The following is an 18,473-nucleotide window of genomic DNA, read 5'->3' as shown; positions in this document are numbered from 1 at the left end:
AAATTGCTCAAGGAGTCACTAAAGATAGTGAAGGACAGTCCTGAGCAGAAGTGGATGTGGTCGAGTGGGCGTAAGAGGGCTACCAATTCTATAGTAAAAACACTACAGCCATCTGACAAGGAACGAAGTTCCGTGTGTCTCACATAGATGTAAACATAACCAGTGTGACCAGCAACCATGGAGCCATCAGTATAAATCACTTCTGAACCCTGGAATTAACTGAGGAGGCAGTAGAATTGGTGGTGAAGGGCCTCCAGAGGAACAGAATTCTTTGAACTGATGGAGAGATAAAGAAAGCTGTGGCCAAGAGACACACCACAGAGGGGTACGTGCATGAGTAGAGAAAAGAGGCTATAAAGGGAAGTGCTGGAGCTCAGAAAAGAGTGACTGAATGGGGGCAGCCATGGTAAGTCCACATAGTGGCTGATCTCCGTGTCTGGATAAAGGAGACCATAATTAGGGTGCTTTGAGGTGCAGTGAATGTGGAGCACATAAGATATCAGCTGTTGTTGGCGCAAAACTCGCAGCACTGGAATCCCCACCTCTGCGAGAAGGCTAATCACGAGGCTACTTCAGAAGGCACGAGCCGCAAATCGTACCCCACAATGGTGGATGGGGTCTAGTATCTGCAATGTCGAAGATGATGCAGAACCACAGACAGGACTCCCAGAGTCTAACCGAGACTGGACCAGCACTTTGTACAATCCCAGTAGAATAGAGCGGTCTGCACACCAGGTGGTATTGCACAGACATGTAAGAACAATGAGAAGCAACCAGCACGTCCTCTTCTGCTGGGAAAGATGAGGGAGCCATGTGAACCGGGCATCGAAGACCAGACCCAAGAAGCGAGGGACTGGCCATCGAGGAACAGGTCCAGATGTGGTTGGACTGTACGGCTACAGCAGAAATGCATGACACACAACTTGGCCACAGAAAAAAGCCATGGGGCAGAGCCCAAGATTGCACCCTGTAGAGGGCGTTCTGCAGTGCCCATGATGGAGGAAGCGATGTAGATACAAAAATCGTCAGCATAGAAAGAGGGGGACACTGTTGGCCCAGCAGCCACCACCAGTCCATAAGTGGCTTCGAGAAACAGAGGGACGCTCAACACGGAACCATGTGGAATCCCATTTTCTTGCCAATGGCGGTGCTGTAGGAGGAACCCACAGAGAGCGACGAGAGAAAGTTACAGATAAAAATGGGCAGAGCGCCACGAAGGCCCCATTCGTGAAGGGTGGTGAGGATGTGGTGGTGTCGAAGGCTTTATGCAGGTCAAAGAAGGCTGCAATGAGGTGTTGCCAATGGGGAAAAGCTGACTGGATAGCAGGTGGACCAAATTATCCACCATAGAGTGGCCACAGCGAAAAACACCTTGAGTCGATGACAAAAGGTTGCGGTATTCAAGAATCCAAAACAGCCGCTGACTCACCAGTCATTCAAGGAGCTTGCAGAGGGTGTTGGTAAGGCTAATTGGATGGTAGCTATCCAACTGAAGAGATGGCTTCCCAGGCTTCAACACCGGAATACAACGCTTTCCCATCACTCGGTAGGAAACACCCACTCGCTCCACAGACAGTTGAAAAGGATTAGTATACAACGGTGGCCAGCCAACGATAAGTGTTGGAGCATTTGGATATGTATCTGCTCCGGTCCAGGACCTGTGTCGGGACAAAGGGCGAGGTTCCTGGAGAATTCCCACTTGCTAAATGGGGCATTATAAGGCTCCAAGCAGCGAGAAACTGAAGACAAAAGCAGTCGTTCCGAGCACTCTTTCAGGTGGAGGAACGTGGACAGATACTGAGTCGATGCAGAGGCTTGGGCAAAGTGTTGAGCGAAATGCTCTGCGACAAAGTCCGGATGGGTAAGGACAACACCAGGCACAGAAATTCCTGGAACACCAGTGGTACGACAATGTCCAAAAATTCATCTGAGTTTCGCACAAACTTGTGAAGAGGGGGTGTGTGGTCCTATGGCAGCCACATATCGTTCCCAGCAAATCCGTTGCTGAAATTTGATTAGGTAACTGGCCCAGCTGTAGAACCGTTTAAAGACCAGAAGGAGGCAGGAGAAGGGTGCCGCTTGAAGTGTTGAAGAGCACGGGGGCAGTCTTTTATGGCCGTAGCAATTCCCGGAGTCCACCAAGGGACCATCCATCTTCCGATGGGGGGAACCCGAGGAAGAAGAGATGGCTGAAACAGCTGCGGAAAGTATGGCAGCAGTCTAAGTCTGTGTAGACTCATCAATACCGTTATGTGGTAGTATAGGGGTGATGGTAGCAGAGGAGAAGGCACCCCGATCAGTTTTAGAGAAGGCCCACTTGGGAGGGTGACAGAGCGAGATACACTGAAGGAAGGTCAAAACAATCGGGTAATGATCGCTGTCACATAAGTTGTCGTGGACACACCACTGAATGGAAGGAAGAAGGCCAGGACTGCAGATGGAGAGGTCATGTGCCACACTCAAGTGTGTGGGAGCGCTGGTGTTTAATAGACAGAGGTCAAGCCCTGCCAGAACAGCTTCAACCATCCTACCCAAAAGAGGGAAGCAGGGAGAAGGGAGTTGTTGAAGAAGGGTGGTTAGGGCAAGGAATATGGGTGGCCTGTCAGGTGGGAGGTAGAGATTACAGACTGTCATTGGAGTGGCCAGGTGGACCCCTAGAGCAATCGCTTCGGGAGTGGTAGGGAGGGAAACCCATTTACTAACAATTTCCTTGTGGACGAAGGTGCTAGCACCACCTGAAGCCCGCAACGAGCCAATTCGGTTCCAACAGAAAGCATGGAACCCACAAAGGGTGGGTGAGTAAGAATTGACAAAATGGGTCTCCTGAAGAGCAATGCAAGCAGCAGAGTAGGAGGAAAGAAGGGGTATTCAGGAGGTACTGGAGGGGCTTTGCCCTTGTTCTTGCATTTCTGGTTCTTGTCTTGTGATGGAAGAGAAGGGCAGACTGCAACAAAGTCGGGTATGGAATTACACCTGGCAATCTCGGCGGCCACCGGCTGTGGATCGCGCGGCTGATGTGGAGCTGCAAATCGCTTCCAGGGGGTTGCCGGGAAGAGGAGTCCCGGGAGGGAGCTCCAGTACCGGCAGCTGCCAAAGAAGGGGAGCACTTCTCTGGCAGGGGAGGGGGAGCAGCACCTGAAGGGCTGGGTATGAGTGCTGAGGGGGACGGGGAGGGGGAGGGGGAGTGGGGGGGTGAGAGTGAGGGTGAGGGTGAGGTGAAAGGTGTGGGGCGAATGGGGTGGGGCTGGGAAAAAGAGGGGATGGACGTAATTGAAGAAAAAGCAGAAGTTATAGACACGGGATGGAGCCGGTCATACTTTTGACATGCCTCGGTGTAGGTACGTATATCCAAGGTCTCGTACTCTTGAATCTGTTGCTCTTTCACCTACACCCGGCATGCTGGCGAGCGTAGAGGATGCTGCGCATTACAATTTACACACACTGGTGGGGGAGCACAGGCACTCCCCTCATGGAGCGGGTACCCACAGTAACAGCAGAGGGGATCATTGGTGCAGCGGGAAGACATGTGTCCAAAACATAAGCATTTAAAAGGCTTGGTCATGGCAAAACTGTTGCCATCTGTCCTGGTACAAACCAGGTACCGAGGGAAAGGTTTCCACTCAAGCCGGCGAACTTGACCCTCCTCCCAAGGGGCCAGGGAGGTGAAGGCAGAAGGATCAGAAGAAGGAGTGTCAAGTCTTCTAGCACTTTAAGAGATGGCCACAGAATGGCCAGGATGTTGAAGCTTTTGTCGCTTCATGTGCAAGGCGTCTGCCCTACCGACCAGGAGCTCACCCCGTGGGCACCACCCAGCCACAGCAAGGGCCGTCTGGCATGGCGGCCATTGCCAGGAGTTCTGATGCCCCGAAGTGACGAGCATCGACTCCTTGGCATAAAAGAGGCGTCAGCAGCTCAGGTACTAGCAGTGTGATCCCTGTATTGTCAGGGGGCTCAGCCAAGTGGGTACTTAACAGCCCCACCACCGGGCTGGGAACCGTGCTGGTGACCTAGCAGGAAGGGGGCCAGGGTGCAAGGGGAAAAGGGAGGGGGAGAGGAGCCTGCACCATGGGAACTAGGTTGGGAGTTCATCCCCAAATGGCTCACACTGAATGGAAAACATCGGAAATGGAGTTCAAACCCAGAGGGGACCAAAAATGCCGAAAAGGAGATGGAAACAGCAAACTAAACAATAGCACATACCAAAACAAAGTTGGGAGAATAGCCAGGTGCATATAAAGAAGTCCACCAAGGGGGAAAGGAGGGGCCAGGAAGAAAGGAGCAAGGACAGAGAAGGAGAGGAACAGGGATGGTAATGCAGTCTGGAAAAAGGAAGGAGACTGCAATAGCTTGGGGCCCCGTGCGTGCCACACATGCATCACTCTCTTAATGTTTCACCAAATATTAACGTAAATGGTCAGTTTTCCCTCTGTCACTATTCTGCCCTTCTCTCACGAATATTATTGTGTCTTCATAGTTTAAAACTACCTTCCTGTAACTTGTCTCTACTTTTTACTCATGAACGAATGCAAACTGACCTCCCCCATTCCCGCCCCCCCCCCCTCCCTCTCTCTCTCTCTCTCTCTCTCTCTCTCTCTCTCTCTCTCTCTCTCTCTCTCTCTCTCTCTCTCTGCCCTGTAGTAATTACTAGATGCTTTACAAACAAGTCTGTGTTCCCGACAACCACAGTTGTGGTAATACGTTTTGCAAACAGAACACCACTTACAGCTGTATAATACTCTTTAATGGGAAACAATCGGATCCATGGTTTATTTCAGAAAAATTTCAAAGTTGCTCTAATGAAAGTGATTGACAAACTGAAACAAGCTATGGACAAACAAGAGGCGACTATTATGCACTTTTTGAATTTCAGCAAAGCTTTTGACACTGTCGACTTCGGTATTCTACCCGCTAAACTCAAAAGTCAATTTTTTTCAAGTTCTGTACAATGGTTGCACTCTTAACTTACATACCACCAACAGTGTGTAATGATAGGAACAAAGTGGTCACAATGGAGGAATGTAGTATAGGGCCCATTACTTTCCTCATTTTATGTTAATTATGTGTTGGTTATTATCCCCCATTGCAAATATCATTTATAAGGTGACAACACACAGTTATACTTAAGTATGAGCTCAATAAGTCTACACACAGCCATTCAGAACATAAATACTGACTTACTTCCTTTATCAGAAAGGGCACAGAACATCAGGTTTGAAACGTAACCATTCTAAAATGCAAGCAATCTTACAAGGAGAGGAAGCTACTCATCATAGCCAAATTTGTCCAAATTCATGGAACATGTAGGGCATGGTGAGGCATGAAAATGCCCAAAGTGGGAACTTCAGATGGCCAAGCATTTAGGAAATAAAAGGAATTTTGATACGGATCTATCACCATGTTATCAATTGTCCCGGCAACATGATAATACAGTGCGTGTCTCACAATAAGGCAAACACGCTCCTAAACACAAGACCATAGAAGGGAGCCATAGAATTTTTCCTCTCACCCCCCCCCCCTCCCCCATCCCTAACTACAACTTGCATGTCTCCCACCCCATCTCTCTTATTTTTAACTGTAGGTAGAATGACATCATGAACAAAATTCAATACATGTACAGCAGGAGGAACAGAATAAAAATACACGAGGAGTTCTTGGGTACTGAATTTGGCCGGAGCAAGACAGCTAAAATTAGATAGAATACCACAATGTCACAACTAAATCTGGCTATTAAGTGTGTGCTGAGGACAGAGTCTAATGCTGTGCATAATTTCCACTTTCCTTACCTATGCAAAATTTTGTGTGGGCATGCAAGTGTGCACACAGGTTTTACATAAGCAAACACCTATTCCTTGCATAAATGCTTGAAGTCTACTTATTTATACTAACGAAATCTAACACATTAAAATGAATACAACAATAGGAATGCCATTCAAATATGAGCACCCTGGGATCAATCAATTATGTTCTGATAACTGCAAGCAACTTGTTTTCTCAAGTACTTCCACACTAATTTTCAGATGATTGCCACTAATTATGCCCCAGCTGATGCCATACCATCTTTTTGTCCATTACTAATACTTTTAAAAACAAAGCAAATCCTTATGCACCATGCTTCCTAGTATTATTTTAATTCTAACAATGCAGGAAAAGACAGAGTGCTACTTACTGTGAAGAAGACATGTCAAGCTGCAGACAGGTACAATTAAAAGACACTTACATAAAGCTTTCGGCCACAGCCTTCATCAGTAAAAGAGAGGTACATACCATTCACACATTCACACACACACACACACACACACACACACACACACACACAAACCTCATTGTTCCTTTTCACCCATCTTTCTGTACATTTTTAATGTATTTGTGTGTATTTTTACATATTTTTTATGTATTTGTGCATGTTTTTGCATATCTGTGTGTATTTTTTAAAGTCTTTTCATATTTTATGTGCATGTTTATGCATCTCTCACAACCATGAACTCCTATTTTGCACATTTCTGCGTCATCCCATTTCCTTTATGCCATTCCTGGCACATTGGAGCCTTGCTCCCTCTTTCTACACCCATTCAGAAAAGTTTCCCTTTTCCTGGCTAAAAGCCAGTCCCACATCCTGTTTCTCAAATGCTGCCTAAACTGTGGAATCCCTCCAAGTGGCCTAACTGGATTCGTTTCTCTGGATTGACACCCCCTCCTTTCACAATGACATACACCTTTCCAGATTCTGCCAATCCCTAGCCCTCAAAATCTGGTATTGCAAAAACACATGAACCCCCTCTGTTCCCTCTGCAAAATACCTCTACTCTACAATCACTACTCCATACATCACATCTCTGAAATGCAATCTCTTGCTCTCCAGCACCTGGAGGAGCATTCCAGACACCACCTCCATAAGTTATCCTACCGGCTGACATCCCACTGCTGTCTCCATGCACCACTGTCCAACCCCTATCATACCCACACTCTTCCCCCTTGTCCACCCCTCATTGCAGCTAAACCCTGCCTAGCTGACCTTTTCAACTTGCCCCATCCCCCTAAACTCCCTATCAAAACCAAAGCCAAAACATTCCTGTAACATTGTTGCTAACCTTTCCACCACAAGCTTCAGCTCCACAGAAGTTTCAGTCATGTCCAAAGACCTCACCTTTAGCCCTACACCCAAATTTAACCAAGCTGGACTTATCAAACACCTACTCTCCTCCTCCTAATCCCTGCAACATCCAAATTCCAACATTGAACCTTGCCTCTTCCATTTCACGACATCATCCAACTTTGTCCCCCCCCCCCCCCCCCCACCTAACCACCCACTGGTCACCTTCTAAGAATTCATTACTTCCAACCTAGCCTCACCATCCTTCCCCAGGTCCCTTCCTCAGAACATCAACCTTTCAGTAGAAGAAAGAACAGCCATACACAACCTCAGAACAAATCCTGACCTAATCATTATACCTGCAGACAAGGGTTCCACAACTGTTGTTATGAATCACAAAGACTAGCCAGCAGAAACATTCCGCCAATTACCTGACTCCGCCACCAATAAACTCTGCCAGAGTGATTGATCCCATCCCAGAAGTCCAACACAAACTCCAATCCCTAATTAAAGCCTTAGACCCTTTCCAGAACATCTCTCCTGAATCCAATTCGCTCCTCATCCCTATGACACCCAGCACACCTGCCTTCTACATCCTCCCCAAAATCAACAATCCTGGACACCCCATTATGGCTGGTTATTGTGCCCCCACTGGAAGAATTTCAGCCCTTGTTGTCCAACGCCTCCAACCAATTGCCCGTAATCCAGACTCCCATGTCAGAGAAGCCAACCGCTTCCTACGCCATTTCTCCACCATACCCACTCCTTTACCTCCTGGATCCCTACTCATCACTGTTGACGCTCCCTCCCTATACACCAATATCCCTCATGCCTGTGGGCTTATCGCTATTGAACACTATCTTCCCAAATGTCCTTTGCGCGCCAAATACACTACCTCATTCCTCAAACATCTTACTAACTTCATCCTAACCAACAACTACTTCTCTTTTGAAGGGAAAGTATATAAACAATCCTGTGAGACAACCGTGAGCACCTGCCTGGCACCTTCCAATGCCAACCTTTATATGGGCTATCTAGAGGAGACCATCCTAGCCTCCCAAAACACCAAACCCCTAGTCTGGTTCAGGTTTATTGATGATGTCTTCATGATCTGGACTCAGGGCCAAGACAGCCTATCTCCGTTAATTCACAATTCAACACCTTCTCTCCCATCTGCTTCATGTGGTCCTCCTAAACCCATCGTATCCTAGATGTTGACCCCCTCCTCCTCTCTGATAGCTCCATCCACACCTCTATCCACATTAAACCCACCAACCACCACCAGTACCTGCACTTTGACAGCTATCATCTCTTTCACTTCTAAAAATCCCTTTTCTACAGCCTAGCCACCTGGGGATTTCATATCTGCAGAGACAAAAACTCCCTTGCTCAGAATGCTGTGGGCCTCAGCAAAAAGGCCTTTACAGAGAGGTACTATGCCCAAGACCTAGCCTGCAAACAGGTCTCCCATGCCATATCTCCTCACACCCCCAATCCTCCCGCCACCCCCAAGAAAAAGCCACAAAGCAGTGTCCCTTGTCATCCCGGACTGGAACAATTAAACCACATCCTTCACCAGGGCTCTTATTACCTAGCATCATGATCTTAAATGAGGGACATTCTATCTGAGACTTCCCACCCCTACTACAGTGGTGTGCAATCAGCCACCCAACCACAACAACATCCTAGTGATCCCTATGTCTCTCCCAATACCAACCCATTGCCGCAAGAATCATATTCCTGTGGAAGACCCAGATGCAAAGCCTACCCAATCCAACCGTCCAGCATTTCCTATTCCACCCTGTCACATGTTTATTCTACCCAATCAGGGGCTGTGACACCTGTGGAAGCAGGCATGTCATTTACTATCTCAGTTGCAATCACTGCACAGCTTTTTATGTTGGTATGACTACCAACCAGATGCCCACCACGATGAGTGGCCACCACCAAACTTTGGCCGCGAGCAAAGTAGACGACCCTGTGGCGCAACATGCAGCTGGACATAATTTATTTCAATGGCTACTTCTACCTGAGCCATCTGGACTATTCGTGCCACCACCAGTTTTTCTGAACTGTGCAGATGGGAGTTATCCTCATAACACATTCTCCACTTCTGTAATTATCCTGGCCTCAACCTACAGTAACATTGTCCCCACACCGTGCACCCAACTGTTTCCACCCCCACTGTCATATCATCTGCAACCTATTTTCATCTCCCAGCCAGTTTATTTGCAGTCCTCTGCCAATGCACCTGCCTGCCTTTCCCCACTCCTCTCCTTTTTTGCTCCTTTAATGTAATAATAAAAGATCTTTTTTTTAAATGCAAATCATTATTTATGAACTACTAATGTATTTTTAAAGCTGCTTCTATGAAAACTGGTATATGACTTCTCTGTTACAAATTAAAAAAAGTGTATCAGTGTTTTCAGAAATTCTGACCCCTAAGGGATTGAAATAGGGGATAAAATGTTTTAAAAAATATTTCACTACTAGAGCAACACTAAATCTATGAAAATTTGAATTTGGCTTCTCAATCAGACACAAAAAAATACATATTTCACTGTTTTTGGAAATTCAACCCCTATTGTGGTGAAACAGATGATTAAAGCTTTTATGGAAATATTTCATTATACAAGTATTTTTGAGATCGAATTTATGAACATTTGAATTTGGCTTCTCTGTTAGAAATGAAAAATAGCCATTTCACTGTTTTTGAAAATTCTACTCCCAAGGAGGTGAAATGGAGAATGAAATGTTTTGTGAAAACATTCCATTATGTAGGTATTTTAAAGCTGAATCTCTGAAAATCGGTATTTGGCTTCTCAGTTGGAAATGAGAAAATACATGTTCCACAGATTCTTGGAATTTCAACCCCCATGTGGGTGAAACAGAGCGAGACTGGTTCACTGGCTAATCATCGCCCATTGCAAACTGCTAAGGATAGAAACTTAAGTTTAATGAGGGTGCGGATCTTATCCTGCAGCCACTGTTTAAGAAAGAGTTGTTCAAAATTCCACTCCTAAGGGGGTGAAGTAGTGGATGAAAAGCTTTTTGAAAACATATCACTATTCACATCACTATTAAGTCAATTTTGAGGCTACAACCACAAAAATTGGTATTTGGTTTCTCAGTAAGAAATATAAAAACGTGTGTTCCACCACTTTTGGAAATTCAACCCCTAAGAAGGTGAAATAGGGGATGAAAACTTTTAAAAAATATTTTGTTGTATTAGAAAATTTTTGAAGCTAAATCTGTGTAAATTGGTATTTCATTTCTGTTAGATATGTAGTAATGTGTTATGGGATGGACGTTTCTATGGAAATATCACGAAGAGAAAAAAATTACATGACCAACAAAAGCCATTGACTTCAGTTACCAGAATCGTTTTTTGGTTAGAAGTACATTTAGAATTACTTAATTAGAATTACTTAATTAGCGTGCAAAGTTCAGAAGGTGTTGCAATTTGTGAACAACATAAAAATTTGATTAAAGGAAACAAAAAAAATCTTTGCAGATCATACAGTCTACATGAGCGAAGCAACAGGCACAAAGCTAGTTTTTAAATAAGAAATCTGTAAACAGCTAGCATGTACCTATTTTCTTCTTCTTCTTCTTCTTTTTAACTGAATATATGAGGTCTATGTTATGTTGACATATTCAAAATCATAACATTTATTGGAATATGATCTATGGAACAAGTAGATAAGAGAACCAAACTCCGGGGGTTAAGTTGGCGCTGTTCCAAAAGTTCCCAACAGAACGTTAGCAAAACCAGTGTCTGCCTCGCTGTATGATAATGGGCTTTGTCATCCATGAGAATCATGCCTGCTATCAGGAGTCCAGGTTGTCTGTGGCATTCAGCTTGTTGCACTTCCCACGGAATGGTACAAGAATTTATGACATTATGGGACCCCTCGTGAGGCTGTAATTTTTCACAATATGACACACTACACAGCCTAAGAGACTATGAAACTGTCTCAAATTTTAGTTTTGCTGGGAAGGAGGACTTATTTCATTCCACAGAGGAGTGTTACAAATCAGGTTGGTCGTGGTGGACCCGTGACTCGCCCCTAAAATGATCAGTGTTATAAAATCATTTCCTTCACTGCAACATGATGTGCTACACAGATAGCCCATTCTGTTTCATTTGTGAGCTATGATCGAAAAGCAGCAAACTTTTTGTAAAGTAAATTTGCAAATTTTTGTAAATTCAACCACATATGAATAATGCAGCAAGTGGTTCCACAAGAAAAATGTAGGGCAGGTACAGTGTCATTGTCATATAACAATCTTCATGGATCATTTCCTTCACACTTTACAATAAAACATCACAGGAAAATTCCATAGGGTGATCATGACACTCCTAATTTGTGATTCTTTCTTGTACTTTGTTCAATTCCTGTATACGATGGAAGAAAACCACCGGTGAAATCAGTCGTGGACTGGCTGTCTTCCATTTCATATGTGCTACCCCATTCCTGAAATAAACTTGTGTGAAATACAAAATCTTCTGCTACCTTAATCATCAGTATGTTGTCAAGTAACCTTATCTAACAGGGGCACTACTAAATGGTTTACAATAGTAATTATTTGTGCATTATTTATTAATGAACACGAGTCAATGAACACAGGATCTCTCAACATACTCCCAACTGATGTCAGTACACCACTGCCACCTTCCTGGAAACTTCATTATTGTGTCACGGAATCAATGTTTGAGAGTACTAAGCACTCACTCATAGACAGCTGCCTGTAAGACTTCGTCATTAGCCCACAGCACATCCTTTGTATTATCGAATCAAGCACACCCAGATGGAACAAGACCCAGTGAATAATGGTGGGTGTGACACAAGAATGAGCCCCAGTAATATCAACTTTGCTCATTATTCAAGTGCTGATGGCAATTATCTGCCCCATAAACAGGAGCCTCTTGACCACACACTGCTGTTAAACATTTATGAATCTATTGTTCTGACTACTTCCTTGCAGAAAAACCATGCACCCCTGTTTGTCCACGATACTCACCTCGTATCTCATCCATTCTCTACTTAATAAAAAACTGGTGCTGTCCTTTCACTGTACTCACTGTTCACAACTGCCATCTAGCATTTTGCATGGTGTTCTAGAATCACTTTTTATTTCTGAACGCCCCTCATACGATACAATGTCAGTTCAATGACATGTATCCTGATTGGTATTATAATGTTCCCAAAATAGAATGCATAATATTACTTGGTTAGAAAATATATCTACAACAACTGTTACAGTGTATCTTGTGGATTGGCATGGCTGATAAATGAAGTTTCAGGTCTATGTACAATTCAAACTCCCTACCTAAATTTTTCCATAATTGATTCTAGATTTCCAGATGGATGGCTTTTGACACTTTTCCTCATAAGTGGCTTGTAACCAAATTGCATGCTTATGGAATATTGTCTCATTATGTGACTGGATTCATGATTTCCTGTCAGATGGGCCACAGTTCATAGTAACTGAAAGAAAGTCATAGAGTAAAACAGAAGCGATCTCTGGAATTCCCCAAGGTAGTGTTATAGGCCCTCGGCTGTTCCTTATCTAAATAAATGATTTAGGAGACAATCTGAGAAGCCGTCTTTAGTTATTTGCAGATAATGTTCACATTTATCGTATTGTAAAGTAATCAGATCAAATCAAACTGTAAAACAATTTAGAAAACATATTTGTATGGTGTGAAAATTGGCAACTGACTAAATAATAAAAAGTGTGATGTCATCCACATAAGTGCTGAAAGGAATCCGTTAAATTTCAGTTAGGGCCTACATGATAAATCAGTCAAAGCTAAAGGCCATAAACTAAATACCTAGGAATTACAATTACAAACAACTTAAATTGAAAAGAACATTTGCAAAATGTTGTGGCAAAGGCGAACAAAAGCCTGTGATTTATTGGCAACACACAACAGATCTAATAGAGAGACTGCCTACACTATGCTTTTTCCATCCTCTTCCGGAATACTGTTGCACATTGTGGGATCTTTACCAGACCGAATTAAAGGAGTAAATCGAGAAAGTTCAAAGAAGAGCAGCACATTTTGTATTATCAAGAAATAGGGGAGAGAGTGTCACAGACATGATGCAGGATTTGGGATGAACATAATTAAAACAAAGGTGATTCTCATTGTGATAGGTGTTCTCACGAAATTTCAACTGCCAGCTTTCTCCTCCAAATGCGAAAATATTTTGTTGATCCTGACCTACATAGGGAGAAATGATCATCATCAATGAAATAACAGAAATCGACAAAATAAGGCAAATCAGAACTCGCACAGAGAGACATAGGTGTTCATTTTTTCTGAATGCTGTTTGAGAGTAAAATAATAGAGAAACCTACAAACAAGTCAGGGGAACTGCCATGGGAACCAGGATGGCTCCGTCCTATGCCAACCTCTTCATGGGCTGCATGGAGGAGGCTTTCCTGAAGACCCAACAGCTGCTTCCCCTGGCCTGGTATAGGTTTATAGATGACATCTTTGTGGTCTGGACTCATGGTGAAGAAACACTCCTTAATTTCCTCCATAACCTCAACTCCTTTTCGAATCTGAATTTCACCTGGTCCTTCTCCAAAACCCAAGCCACCTTCATGGATGTTGACCTTCATCTTGTTGAAGCTCACATCCACACCTCTGTCCATATCAAACCCACCAACAAACAACAGTACCTTCACTTTGATAGCTGCCATCCATTCCACATCAAACGCTCCCTTCCCTACAGCCTAGGTATTCGTGGCAAACGTATCTGCTCCAGTGACGAATCCCTCAACAATTACACCAATAACCTGACCAGTGCTTTCCTCTCCCGCAACTATCCTGCAGACCTTGTCCACAAACAGATCTCCCGAGCAATACATTCCTCCCCGTCCAACAACAATATTCCTACCCCCAGACCACACAGAAGCATCCCCCTTGTCACCCAATATTACCCTGGCCTTGAATACATCAATAAATTACTCTGCCAGGGATATGACTTTCTCAAGTCAACCCCTGAAATGAGATCATCCCTTGACAAAATTCTCCCCACACCACCCAGAGTTGCCTTTCGTCGTCCCCCTAACCTCCGTAACATCCTTGTTAAACCCTACAATATTCCCAGACTACCTTCTCTACCCAGCTGTTCCTACCCCTGTAACCGACCCCGCTGCAAAACCTGCTCCAGGCATCCCCCCACAACCACCTGCTCCAGCCCCGCTACTGGTAAAACATACACAATTCAAGGCAGGGCCACGTGTGAAACTACACGTCATTTATCAGCTGACATGCCTGCACTGCACAGCCTTTTACATTGGTATGACAACAACTAAACTGGCTGAGCGCATGAACGGACACAGACGAACTGTCCGCCAAGGAGATGTCCAATACCCAGTAGCGGAGCATGCCCTCCAGCAAAATTCTAGGGACCTAGGAACCTGCTACACCGTATGTGCCATTTGGCTTCTACCACCCAACACCAGTCCCTCTGAACTGCGGAGATGGGAACTTGCACTCCAGCACATCCTTTCATCCCGCCATCCCCCTGGACTGAACCTACGTTAAACAACCTCACTCCCATTTTCTTTTCAGTCTTCTCCTCTTTCCCTTTCCTCTTTAGCCATTCATGCATCTTTTCATCCTACATCTTTATACTATACACCTCTTTACTTTTGTATGCATCCTCTTTGGTTTGAAGCTGGCACAGTACCTATAGTAGAATATCTTTGGCTTCCCTCTGACAACCATGCCTCCATCCTTGCTACCCTCCCTGTTTTCCTTTCCCTGTTGCTTCATAACCTGGGTTGTGAGTAACTAAATCCACTTTCCCTTCTTCCCTTTCTTTCCCCTCTCTCCTCCCTGATGAAGGAACATTTATTCCGAAAGCTAGGAACTTAAATTTTCGGTTATTTTTTGTGTTTCTATCGGCTGTACTGAGCTGAGGTAAGTACTGGCCAGCCCCTCTATCTCTTTGATAGTAATTATTGTGAAAGTGGTTCAATGAACCCTCTGCCAGGCATTTAAGTGTGATTTTCAGAGTAACCATGTAGATGTAGATGAAGTTAATAAACAGACCCATTCAGCCATGTAGATCCGGCTGTTTGAATAAATAGTTAATGTTTCATTCTTGATCGCCATAACACGTGTGGTAAAATGGACTTTTTATTGTGCCATACAGTGCATTAGCCTACAGTTTCTTCTCGTTCTATTTATAGATGGAGCATTAAAATAGTGACTACTTCTCTGATTGTGTGAGTCGCATTTAGCATCATTTTGTCTTCTTTGTGTATCTGGGCATGAATCTATGGTGCCGACGGATAAATGAGGCACTCATGGCTACACAATGGTAAGCCACACATTGAGAAATATTGAAATTTATACACTTTTCATATCTAATGGAGGATGGCAAGCCACTGGTGGAGTATTATTTGAAGAAATTGCGTGGTGACAACACACACACACTGTTGTTTTGTATTGCACCAAGAAACAACACATCATTTTTGAGCTTTAGTATGCAAAATTGCATCTTGCACATGAGCCATTTATATAGAAATATGCATTGTGAAGCTGATATGGGAACCCATAATTTTGAGGGTGAATTCACTTGCGATATTGCATCATCATCAGAGGTAAAGCAACAACAAAATGCAATTAAGACTATTATGGCTTATCATGACAGCGCAGTACATTAAATAATACTATTATCTAATGGAACAATAAACTATGGGACAAATTCTTAGATATTTATCTGGAGTTCATTAACCATAAATGATTGTTTTTCTTGTGATGGCATCACTAAGTGTCTACTATACGTTTTACTGTGGCTCGCCATTACATTGCTGCTAAATTGCTGTACTGTTCAGTGAAGTTTTGTAGGTTCATGCTATTAGTATTTTGTTACCCCCAGTAAGGAGGCAGAGTTAGTGCCTAACACAACAGAAAGAAAGAGTTAACAGATGAACAACCTATTAACTTTTCAGAAACCAGAGTGTTCAAATGTTTGGCCTCAAATCCTGATACAATTTTGCTGAAACATGCCGTTTGTGGAGAATTATGTGAAATTAATTTTAAGAATGGTAGTCATCCTACACAGTAATCATCAATTACGACCTTAACACCAAAAAATCATTGTCCTATTCTACACAGCCTAGTCCATAGACATACAGACTTGCAGTTCATCATGGATATTATTTACCCCTGACTCAGTATGAAGCCACAGAGTAGACAGATGAACCTGAATTAATTGATGGCCGTATCTCAGATTACACAGAGAGCAATGTGAATAGTTCTTAGTGAAGCTAAACGTTGGTGCTGAAACTTTGGTGATGTACAATGACATGGCACAAAATTATATGTATTCCTTGTATTTAATACTGTTTTTCACTACATGCAGTAAGTAAAAATGTTCTCCTCATGTCACAAAAATACCTTAATGTTTATTGTAGGTTAAAACACAATAAACATATCTCTCATATCCATCATCTGATTTACAAAATTATTTTAATCTTCACGTCTCATAAAATTGCTTAAGTGATTCACCGTTATCGAGCCTCAAGCACTTCCAATGTAGTTTTCCCTCTGAAATTAATTTCTTTGAAGGTTTTCATTAGACTTTTTGAACAAAGTCTACAACAGGGCAGTGGCAATCAGCTCTAAGATAGATACATTGGCAATGTGTGGGTCTCCCTAGTCAATGAGAGGATAGCTTTGTGTAACTAATGAGAGGCAAGATATGTGGCTTATTATTTTGAGCACCAAAACTGGAACTATCCGATGCTCTTTTCTGATAAGGAAGGACGAATAAGATTTCATGTTTCATTGATGGTGAGATCATTATAAATTGAGACAAGTAGATTAGGAGTGGCTGGGAAATGAAATTAGCCACATCCTATTTAGAGGAAACATCCTAGCTTTAGCCTATCATGATTGAGGGAAACTGTGGAGAACCTCAATCCAGATTTCTCCAAGCAGAGATTTTAATTTCCATCCTCCTAAATGAAAGAATTCAAACGTGATGGAATGGTACAATATTATGACACACACACACACACACACAAACACAACCTCAACCTCTAGCAGCTAAAAAATGCACATATGTAACACATACACAGGATTAAGTGTGGATGGGGCAGGAAATCGGCCATGGCCTTATCAATGGAACCATCACAGCAGAAATATTAGCAACAAGGGAAAATCATAGAACCTCATGTGAGGATAGCCAGAATATGAAACTCGCTTCTCCCAAATCAGATTTCGGAGGATCTTCACAGAAATTCTAAATTTAATGATTTAGAGTAGTGTACAATTAGAATTACAACTAGAATACAGTAATGTAATTTCCTGCACTGCACATAAATTTCCAAGTACATTCCAATTTCTTTCCACATTTCAGAGACCAGTCTCGCTTTTTTAAAAACCCTTACTTCAGATGATTTTCACTGTATAGTATAACACTTTTTCGCAACACAATACATATATAGTCCAAACAGCCTTCATTAGCAACGTGCCTCTAAATTCTCTCAGCAGCTATTGCTTACATGATGTTTGTGACAGGTGTGGTAACACACGTAAATATTACAAAACCACTTGCGTGAATATAAGTACGTAGGGTAACTTAAAGGTATAACGAAAAGGATTGTGCGAAATTTTAGAAGTGTGAATAGCAGTCTTCGAAAATTTTGACAAAACACACTAAAGGAGCTATCATTCATTTGTTCTACTGTTGTTCTGTTATTACGTACGGGTTTGTCTACTCTAATGTGCTTATAGCCTTCGCTGATCTGTTACATTTAATATACGGCAAACGACTTCAAGAAGAATCTTCTCTATACATTACATAACAAAATACTTAACACTAGCACCATAAACATTATTTCAAATGAATGAGCTTACGTTTTTCTCGATAAGTGCCTTAATTCATGCAGTTGTGAGTTACAGATTAGTTTATTGACTATATTATGATTTTATTACTACTCACTAAATCATAACTTGTTTTCAGCCCCTACACATCATTTGAAACCAATACCGACAAAGATGTTCATTAGCCGGTAACCAGACATTCCACACTTGTGTCTAGGGACAGCAAATCGTGGTGCTGAATGGACACTCTCGAGTTTCCCGCTCGTAGCGCTTCTTCATGATAGTGAAAGCCTACAGAAGTCTTCTTTGCACTTTCGCTTTTTTTTATTATACTTTAGTTTACGTTAGTACAACTCTCATTTGAAAAATGTAAAAATATAGTTGCAATTTGTGCTCCGCAACATCTGATAGTAATAAAGCTTACATCGCCAAATTGCTCAGGTTACAACCTTCATAATCAAAATTTCCATAAAATTAACCCTCCTATCACAAGGCGGTGTGAAATCCGACACGTCTTGTGTG

The 18,473-nt window shown here is 43.0% G+C and overlaps 1 protein-coding gene across 2 annotated transcripts in view; it reads right to left on the bottom strand.

The window, feature by feature from the left end:
* The window catches only part of LOC126291863 (YTH domain-containing protein 1-like), a 48,731-nt gene extending 30,569 nt beyond the window's left edge, over positions 1-18,162 (bottom strand). The window contains exon 1 of one of the 2 annotated variants that reach the window (XM_049985585.1): positions 18,070-18,162. The gene's annotated coding sequence lies outside the window, so the exon portion shown is untranslated. Of the gene's footprint in view, positions 1-17,984 lie in introns of both variants that reach the window. The other variant, XM_049985584.1, reaches the window with a different exon arrangement.
* Positions 18,163-18,473: the final 311 nt, after the last annotated feature.

Source organism: Schistocerca gregaria, chromosome 9, assembly GCF_023897955.1.
Source record: "Schistocerca gregaria isolate iqSchGreg1 chromosome 9, iqSchGreg1.2, whole genome shotgun sequence".
Taxonomy (NCBI): Eukaryota; Metazoa; Arthropoda; class Insecta; order Orthoptera; family Acrididae; genus Schistocerca; species Schistocerca gregaria.
The sequence above is the reverse complement of the archived record's forward strand: the minus strand, read 5'-3'. Positions and strand labels throughout refer to the sequence as shown.